We start from the raw sequence: 10,318 nt of genomic DNA on the forward strand, positions 1-10,318 counted from the left end.
TTACCATGACTGCTCTATTACAGATTGTTTACTTTCCCACTAAGATTGCTAGAGTAAAGAAGCTAAAACTGCTGGGTAGTGGTGGTGTATGCCTTTAATCGCAGCTCTCAGAGGCAGGTGGATCTCTGAGTTTGAGGCTAGCCAGGCTTACAGAGTGAGTTCGAGGACAGCCAGAGCTACAGAGAGAAACTCTTTTTTTTTTTTTTTTTTTTTTAGAAACTCTATCTTGAAAAACCAAAAAAAAAAAAAAATTAAAAACTATACACATAGCAAATTAGAGGCTTGGCAGATATTAAACATGCAGCCTCAAATGTACCCATTCTTTTTGTATCCAATTCCTAATTCTATATTTATCTCTGACTAATACTATTATTGTCCCACAGTCTAAAAAGGATAAATGGCTGCAAGTCTGCCAAATGGACTTCCTCTGACCTTTAACACGCTGGCTTGCACATATCTTCTACAAAATAGATATATGTGTTCCTCATAGTTAAGGGACTAAAAACATTTGGCTTTCCCCTGAAGTTCCTACATCAGAAAGAACTTTATGTAGTAACACTAAACCACCCAACTGACATCAGATGAAAGAAAAATATCCTCCTGGATTCATATGAATCAAAGCAAATGAGATCAGGACAATTGGAGGGCCAGCCCTACAAGTGACTTTAGATTGCCAGGCTGGTTCTCAAGTCCTAGAGGCAGACAGCACCATAAAGTAGAGAGTCATTTCTCAAGGTCATGGATCAGGATCCATCTACTTCCCTCTCATAGTGTTCTTTGTAAAAATCCTCCTAAAGATAAAGCTATTGTTTATTATTATTATTATTATTATTATTATTATTACTATTACTATTATTATTTGGTTTTTCATGACAGGGTTTCTCTGTTCAGCCATGGCTGTCCTGAACTCACTCTGTAGACCAGGCTAGCCTCTGACTCAGAGATCCACATTCCTCTGCCTCCTGAGTGAAGGGATTAATGGCATGTGCTGCCACCACAGCCCAGAAAGATACAAGTTTAAAACACTTTTCTTGTGCTTTTTTCTTTGTGGGTAATTCATTGATTCCCTTCCTTGCAATCTCCAACACACACACACACCCCAGCCAGGCAGGCCTCACTTTTTAAATGCTGGGATTTCAGGTCTTTGTTACCATACTGAGCTTCGGTCTGCATTTCTTAAAACAGAAGATATATATTCATCAGACAAATGAGGCTAAACCGTTTGTGACTAAATTGTTTTATGAATAGTTGCTTTCATGGGTTTTGGGGGAATGTGCTTAGATTTATTCTTTTCTGATTACTTAGTCTTATTCTAATTTACCCTTTTCTCTGTTTGAAAATTTATTGCCATTTGGTCATTGGTCTGATTTTCCTTTTCACAGCTGCCAGCTTCTGTGTGACACTCGCAGGGAAATTTCAGAAAGGGAAGTGACAGAGTCCAGGGACTATCACTCAAAATATGGAACTCTGGCATGCCGATTTGTTTGTTTGTCTTGCTTTTTGAGAAAGGGTTTTTTCTCTGTAGTTCTAGTTGTCCTGGAGCTCACTGTGTACTCAAACACATGGTGATCTGCCTGCCCCTGTCTTCAGAGTACTGGGATCAAAGGCATGTGTAGCTAGAGTTTTCCTGCCTGGCCCACCTCAGGACAAATCTCTGTCACCTGCCAGACCCACAGCCGCTCAGACCCAACCAAGTAAACACAGAGACTTATATTGGTTACAAACTGTATGGCCGTGGCAGGCTTCTTGCTAACTGTTCTTACAGCTTAAATGAATCCATTTCTATAAATCTATACCTTGCCACATGGCTTGTGGCTTACCGATACTTTACATCTTCCTTGTCCTGACGGCGGCTGGCAGTGTCTCCCTCACCCAGCTTCCTGTTCTCTCAATTCTCCTCTCTGTTAGTCCCGCCTATACTTCCTGCCTGGCCACTGGCCAATCAGTGATTTATTTATTGACCAATCAGCAACACATTTGACATACAGACCATCCCACAGCAGGCATGCACCACCATGCTTAGCTTATACTGTTTTTGTTGTTTGTTTTGATTTTCAATTGCTTTATTTACTTACATTATTTTCTTGTGCAAATGGGCAAAACTGTTAACAGAAACTTACACCGAGTGGGAAGACAATCTCCAATTAGATTGGCAACACAAGACCCACTCAGCACATGGAAATAACACAAAGCTCACCACAAACAGATCAGTAAAGGCATGTCAAGAAAATACTAGGAAGAAGAAGACAGTCTGAATCAATGTATGAACCTCATGGAAAATTGTAGAAGTCAAAGCATAAGGCAAAATTCATCATGATGAGAGTGTTGATTAGAGAGCTCCTCCCCAAGAATATATAGTTTCTTGACTGTAGCTCCCTAAGTTTTCTCTTGATTTTTCTCATCTTTCCCATCATATCATCCATAGCCTCTCCATCTCTACCCATCTCATCATAAATCCACCTATTGAGTACGGCCTGTAGGAAATTAGGAGGAAGTCAATGAGCCTATCCTCTTCTCTTGTTTCCTGTAGGTTGTTGGCCATTCCCTCTTCCCAAAGGGCAGTCAGTCTTTTGTCCTTTTTACAGTGGCTGCTCCATTCCTTCCTTTTCCTGGGCCTATCCCTTGCCATGTCCTCCCTTTCCCAATTTTCTCTGCAACACAAGGTGCCGGCAGACATGCTTCACTCACCTAGGCCTAATGCCAGCCTGCCATGTACATGGCAGCAGGGAGCTGGTGGCCAGATGCTGTGCAGCTCTGCAGCCTCATGATGGTTATTTTACATAAAGGAAGTTAGCAGCAGATTTTGGACAGGGCTTTATTCTTCTCTCCCCTAGCCTGCCTAATGTCCCCAATCACCAAAGGAGAAAATAATTACCTCTATTCCTCCCCCTTTGTTTTATTAAGAGTCTCCTATGGGGGCTGGAGAGATGGCTCAGAGGTTAAGAGCAGTGACTGCTCTTCCAGAGGTCCTGAGTTCAATTCCCAGCAACCACATGGTGGCTCACAGCCATCTGTAATGAGATCTGGTGCCCTCTTCTGGCCTGCAGACAGACATACATGCAGGCAGAACACTGTATACTAAATAAATAAATCTTTAAAAAAAAAAAAAAAAGAGTCTCCTATGGCAAGAAGCCTGTCAGCATCCTGGACAGACTTTTGCCATATACCATCATCATCTACTTTAGTCCCATCCAATGCTCCAAAACAAAATAATTTTCAAACCATTTACAAACTTATCTGTTCTCTGGGCCCAACAGGCAATTACATGTTCTCCAAGTACATTGACTTCCTCTAAGAAACATTTACTATTCCCCGACATTCTGCAGGCCCTCCACCCACCCCCAGCCTCTTGAATGGTGGAAATAAGTCATGTGCCTCCAAGATCAACAAAAACCAATAGCGTTTGAAGCTGGATGGAACCCATAAAATCACTTAGCTATGAGGTGTATGATATCATAAATACTTTTATGTTTCTTAAGTTTCTTGCCATATTTACTGTGGTGTGCTTGACACTGAGTTAATCTGTTGACACCTTGGTTTGAATCAAGGCTGTGAAAAACTAACCAGGAGTTACTACATTCTTCACCACCACTACTTACTTGCAGAATGTAAGGGCAGTCTCACTTTTTTAAAGTTTTTTTTAAAGTCAAAGTATCAAGGGACTGAAGAGATGGTTCCATGGTTAAGAGTGCTTACTGATCTTGTAGATGACCCCAGTTTAGTTTCTAGCACCCAGCTCACAGACACCTGCAATTCCAGTTTTAGAGAATTTGACTTCCTCTTCTGACTTCCATGACATTCTCACACACGGCATGCATTCGCACATATTCACACGCACACACCCATAAATAAATCTTTTTTTTTTTTTTTAATGTCAGTGTCATGTAGGGTAAGCTGGCCTTAAACTCATATCAAACCTCTTGCCTCAGCACAGTCTTCTAAATGCTAGGATTACAATGTTGGTCACCATGAGCAACTTTTAACATGGTAAATATAATTGGAATTAACCTACATAAAACTTTGAGGTACTTAATAATGTATAAGCACAAGTGCGAGATCCTGAAACCAAAACCTTTGGAATCTCAACACACCTCCTGACAGAACTCAAAGAGCTCCAATTACAGGAGGAAGGGGTCTCCATGAGTCCCTGGTCTGAGGTTTTGCCTTCAAGGTGTTTGAGGTGGGGAAGCCAAAGGTTGGGAATTCCCTGATCTCCCGGAATTCCTTTCTGTGGTCTTCAACCAATGTCAGCTGTTCCTTCTGTCCATCTGGACACATGTTCTCACTCCCACTGCACGTGGGAATTCTGGAGAAAGACACTCATAGTCACTGTGGTCTCTCCCCACAAACCACGACACTATAAACTCCACAGAGAGGAACAAGGTCTCAATCCCTCCAGTTTTCCTGGACACCAATGATGGGTTCTGCAGTACAGAGTCCCACTCTCCTGCCCCTCTCAGTACTCTTGGCTCTGACCCAGACCAAGAAGACCCATAGTGGCGCTGGTGAGTGTGGATCAGGAAGGAAACAGCCACTGGGGGGAGGAGCTAGGGCGCCCCGTCCCGGCAGCAACCCAAATGCTGTTTCTCATCACCCATCTAGACTCTCCCATCCCTTCTCCTCATGTGTCCGGAGCCTAGCGCCCTGAGCCCTTCCCAGCCACAGCACTTGCCCAGGGTCCCAGGAGGACGGTCTGGGTCTCACTGAGCACCGCCCCCAGGGTCACACTCTCTGAGCTATTCCGTAACGACGACTGCTTCTCGAATGGGTCTCCGAGATCCCCAAGTGTTCATCGTTGCCTTTGTGGAGGACACGCAAATCCTGAGCTTCGACAGTGAGGTGGCTAAGGTTGAGCAGCGCGTGCCTTGGGCGAATCAGATGGGGCGTAATTATTGGGAGTGGGAGAGAGAGGGTATGGAGCATTATTCAAACACAGCACGAGAAAATCTGAGATTTACAATCCGGATCTATAACCAGAGTGATGATGGTGAGTGACCCCCACATATCCCCACGGACTAGCTCGAGTCGCCCTGGGTCCCAGTCCTAGGTTAGGTCCGAGGCTGAGGGGCCCGCAGAGATCCTGGACCCAGGAGAGCATCGGACTGAGACCCGGTTTCCAGCTCAGCTTAGGTGGAAATTCTGTGGGTGGGTTGGGTCCTGTGGATAGGGCTGACTTTGGGGGCGGCAGGCTCTCATACCTTCCAGTGTTTCATTGGTTGTGACGTGAGTCCAGACGGACTCTTGCTCCGCGGGCACTATAGACATGCCTTTGATGGCCGTGGTTACATCAGCCTGAACGAGGACCTGAGAACTTGGACTGTGGCAGACAAGACGGCTCAGATCACCCAGCGACAGTGGGAGGCAAAAAAGGTAGCAGAGAAGTGGAAGATCTTCTTGGAGAGCTGGTGCATTGCTTGGCTACTCAGACACCTGAAGATAGGGAAGGAGACTCTGCAGCGCTCAGGTAAGAGGGGCTGAGAAGCAGTTCCTCCATCTGCATTCAGAGTAGGGTGCACACACACCTCGAAGAACGGGGAAAATGGGACCAGTTGAACTAGTGTAGCTTTCTCTTGTATAGGGAGGGAGAAGAGTGCTCCTGGTTTTCCTGACCCAAGATCAGAGAGTGACTCTCCCAGTACTTGCCCTTCTCTCAGGACAGTCTAGGGTCTCTTGGGATGATAGGAAAGGAGATCCCTGAAATAACCAACAGCAGCCCCGTTCAGTCTGCAGCCCACAGTGAACCATGGCGTCCCAGAGGATGAATTCTCTGCCCACACTCAGTGTCTTTGGAGGTCTGACTCAAGCGATGGTGAGTCGCTCATCCCTCCACCTAAGTCAGGACCAGAAATCCTGTTTTCTTGGTGGGAAACGAGGGAACCTTTCTTTTCTAAGGAATTATACTAGTGCCTAAGTGTAGACAGCTTCTGTGGGGTTTGCACCAACCCTCCCTCATCCCCTACATCTTGATTCTCTTGTGCATTGCAGGATATGCACATGAATACCAATTAACTCTCCAGAAAAAAATTGTAAAATACTTGAATTTTCGAACTCTTTTCCACAGACCCTCCAGAGGCACATGTAACCCATCACCCCAGACCTGAAGGTGATGTCACCTTAAGGTGCTGGGCTCTCGGATTCTACCCAGCTGAGATAACCCTGACCTGGGAGAGGGATGGGGAAGACCAGACCCAGGACATGGAGCTGGTGAACACCAGGCCTGGAGGCGATGGAAACTTCCAGAAGTGGGCAGCTGTGGTAGTACCTTGGAGAGGAGCAGAGATACACATGTCATGTGCAACATGAAGGGCTGCCTGAGCCCCTCACCCTGAGATGGGGTAAGGAGGGATGTGAGCACAGATCCTGTTGTCAAGGAAAACAGGTGACCTTCTGGAGACCCTGAGTGGGATCAGTGCTGAGCTGGGGGTTAGGACCCCTCAACTCTACTCTCTCTTCCCAGAGCCACCACCTCCTTGGCCCACAATTGGAATGACTGTTGGTGTGGTTCTCCTTGGAGTTGTCACTGGAGCTGTGGCTGCCATTGTAATGATGAGGAAGAAAAGTTCAGGTAGGGAAGAGATTGGTGTCTGAGGGTTTTCCATGAGTTGAAGCCCTAGAAGCTCATGTCCTGTTCTAAATTACTATGAGACACACCTTTGTGTGAGTGCTTACCTAATCTGGGACTCAGTGAACTAGCAGTTTTTTGTTTTGTTTTGCTTTTTTTTTTTTTTTTTTTTTTTTAGGACAAGGTATCTCTACATAGTGCTGGATGTCTTGGAACCTACTATGTAGACCAGGCTAGCCTCAAACTCAGAGATCCACTTGCCTCTGTCTCCCAAGTGCTAGGATTAAAGTTGTGTGCTACCTTATACAGCTGTGCTAATACTTTTTAAAGTCTGGGCTTTAGATTTTAAAAAAAATGGGGGTACTCTAGAGCATCATTATCCTGGATCTCCGTCAGTCTATTTATGTCCTCTGATGTAGTTCCTCAGGTAACTTTTCCAGGAATCTACTTTCATCATTGTATTTCTACCTTTTACCATCTTGTCCTGGCTCTTGAACTCTTTTTACACATTAAGGGAAAACCTAGTAAGTGTACAGAAAGGAGACAGAGAGCAAGTCCCTCTGTCACTTTCCTAACATTCCTGCAGCTGGGCACCACATGGTAGTCCTCGGCTCCACCAGCTGAATGACCACATGCTGGACCTTGACTCAGCACATGGTGATAAGGAAAAGCTGGAGCTGCATAAATGAATTTGGCTGGGGTGACATTGGCACATCCAGTTCCCATGAGTGGCAGGAAATCTATCCAACAGAGACCAGCTCCAGGGTGTCAGTGATTCCTGTGCTCGGTGGATCCTTAAGGGATGTGACGTTGATGGGCTTGTCAGTTCTGTTCCTAGCTATGAAGCCTCAGATTTGGTTCATGGCTTTTTCTAAAACAAAATAATCACCAACCCTCCAATATCTTTATTAAATTCCTTTGTTTTTAAATGATAAGAATCTGGATTCCATTATTTATACCTAAAAGTAAGAAATCAACCTAAGGAATTTTCAGATAGCAGCCAGTTAATTCTATGTAATTGCTTCCTGTTTTTCTATCTGAGGCTACACCTCATGGGAGAGAAAACAATACAAATCTGTTGACATGACAACTCAGGACTGATAATGTATATTCTCCCTTTTCTTTCTCAACATCTCCCCAAAATGGAATGTCCATATAAAACCCTTTTACATCATGGATGCTGTTCTCACCACTAACATCAGTGGCCATAAATCTTGTTCCAAAATACTCAGGACTCTTTTTTCCAGATCCCTCATTTATATTGCTCAGTATGTAGCACAGGACTCACACTTCCTTTTTCTGTTTCTCTGTTAACAGCATCTCACACTGTGTCCCAGGCTGGCTTGGGAATCACTATGTAGCTGTGATGTTTAATCTTCATTGCCAACTTGAGTAGATTTAGAATCTCCTAGGAGATTCAGCTCTGGTCACATCTGTAAGAGTGTTTCCAGAGATTAATTAAGGATGGAAGACCCACCCTGGGGTCCAAGGATAAAAGGAAGAGCAGGAGAAAGCCAGATGAGAGGATGCCTCCACTCTACTTCCTGATCTACTGAAGTTTGAGGAATCCCAGCCACATGCCCTGCTGCCATTTACTCCATCACACCTTATGCTGAGATTGACTGAACTTTCTTTTTTTTTTTTTTTTTTTTTTTTTTAAAGATTTATTTATTTATTATGTATACAGTGTTCTGTCTGCACATATCCCTGCAGGCCAGAAGAGGGCGCCAGATCACATTATAGATGGTTGTGAGCCACCATGTGGTTGCTGGGAACTGAACTCAGGACCTTTGGAAGAGCAAGCAGTGCTCTTAACCTCTGAGCCATCTCTCCAGCCCTGACTGAACTTTCTTAAATCACGATCAGAATAAATATTTCTTCCTTTAAGTTGCTTCTGCTGGATATTTTGTCACACAATTAAAAAAAAGCAATTAATAAAAATCTGTATGGCTTTGAAATACCTGCAATCCTCTTTCCCCAGCCTGGAGTGTTAGAATTCCATATATGAACCACCATACCTGACAGCAGGAATTATTTATGTAACGTGCCACAAGTGAGGTTGATGGATCTAGGATGCCTAGGAGCTCCTTGTCGACATTCCCTGCAGCTCCATGATCTGAATAACAGCTGCCTCTGCACCACTTTGTTATAAATAGAGATTCTTTGCTCTTCACAGATTTCCCAAGTCTTTTGTTTTGTTTCTGTTTCATTTTGTTTGTTTGTTGAAACAGTCTCACTATGTAGCCTTGACTGACCTGGAACTAGCTGTACATGTAGACCATGCTGGCCTTGAACTCAGAGAGGTCCTATGAGAGGAGGCATCTGTCTCTGCCCAGAGTGCTGGGATTAAAAGCCTGTGTCATCAAGCCTGACTTTTTCTGAATCTTGCTGAGATGTCCAGGGGATTCCTGTCCACAGGAAAGTCTGGAACTCCTTGGTCTACCAGCCTTCTAGACACATGCTCAGAGCTGCACAGTCTGTGTTCTAGGTATGTTCTCTAATGAGATCACTGAGCACTGGAGGGGCCAGGATCAGTCCTGTTCTCTTTCTCGTCTACAATTAATTATTTCTTTGGTGGTTTTACTCACTTCCAAGGTTTTAAGTGCCATTTAAGACCACCTCCCAAATAAATTTCTCCAGCCCAGACAAGTCTCATCTCCAGGTTTATCTGTCCCCTGTCAATCTGGTTGCTTTATGTGCAATTCCCTATCTGCAAACAGCAAATCTATTCTGCTACTTGTACAGTCCTAAATTTTTGGTATCATCTTTACTTCGTTTTGTAGGCCAGATAACCCAGTAGAAAATATTGCAATGTCCATGTTTTAAATGAATTTAATTTCAATTCTTTGTTCTCTTTTTTCTGCTTACACCTTAAGGAAAAGCAGCCTGTGCCCCTTTCCTAAACTACTAAATGAATTTCCAATGCTTCCTCCATTGTCTTGCTTGATTTCACAAATTCATCCAGTTCTCAACCAGAGTGATTTTTTTGTTTGTTTGTTTGTTTGTTTGTTTGTTTTTGAAATACAGCCTGTGAAGCTGAACTTGTAGTCTCCTGTGTCTGCTTCCCAGTTCCTGGGCTTCCAGTTATGCACCACAACACCTGGTTCTGGTTTTGTTGTTTTTGAATTATTTATATATTGTAGACATTAATCCTCTTTCAGATTTATAGCTGGTAAAGATTTTCTCCCATTCCTTAGATTATCTTTTCACTCTCTAATTGTTTCTTTGCAGGGCAGAAGCTTTTTAATTTCATACAATAACATTTGTCAACTCTTGCTATTACTTCTTCTGCCATAAATCCTTTTCCAAACATGCTGGTCTATGCCTATATCAAAAGCGTTTTCCTATAGCAGATTTCAGAGTTTCATGTTACATGAAAGGTGTTTGATATTATTTTTCTACAGGGTGAGAGATGGGGATGTAGTTTTGTTGTTCTACATGGGGATATGAAGTTTTCCCAACAATATTTGTTGAATGGGTTTTTCTTTTTTCACCAATGTACGTTTTATGCATTGTGGTTAAAAGTAAAATAACTGTATGTAAGGGTTTTTGCAGTATTGGAAGGCCAAGGAATGCCACAAAAATCACACCATGCAACAGACCTCACACAAGGGATTTATTTGGAGGGGAGAAAAAATGACTGCCTATGAGTAGGGATGTGTGTGAAAAAGAGGCAGGGAAGGAGGAGGAGAAGGATGCTGACAGTGAGTCCTTGAAGTCTGGGTAAGGGATGAAGGAGCACCTGGTTCTGGAATG

General features: G+C 43.7%; 2 pseudogenes; one reads left to right on the plus strand and one right to left on the minus strand.

Moving 5' to 3' along the window:
- Positions 1 to 2,289: 2,289 nt before the first annotated feature.
- On the minus strand, positions 2,290 to 2,606 carry LOC131893752 (protein BEX3-like; annotated as a pseudogene).
- A 1,811-nt stretch (positions 2,607 to 4,417) lies between these two features.
- LOC131926354 (putative HLA class I histocompatibility antigen, alpha chain H) lies at positions 4,418 to 6,588 on the plus strand (annotated as a pseudogene).
- Positions 6,589 to 10,318: the final 3,730 nt, after the last annotated feature.

This window comes from Peromyscus eremicus, chromosome 16_21 (genome assembly GCF_949786415.1).
Source record: "Peromyscus eremicus chromosome 16_21, PerEre_H2_v1, whole genome shotgun sequence".
Classification (NCBI taxonomy): Eukaryota; Metazoa; Chordata; class Mammalia; order Rodentia; family Cricetidae; genus Peromyscus; species Peromyscus eremicus.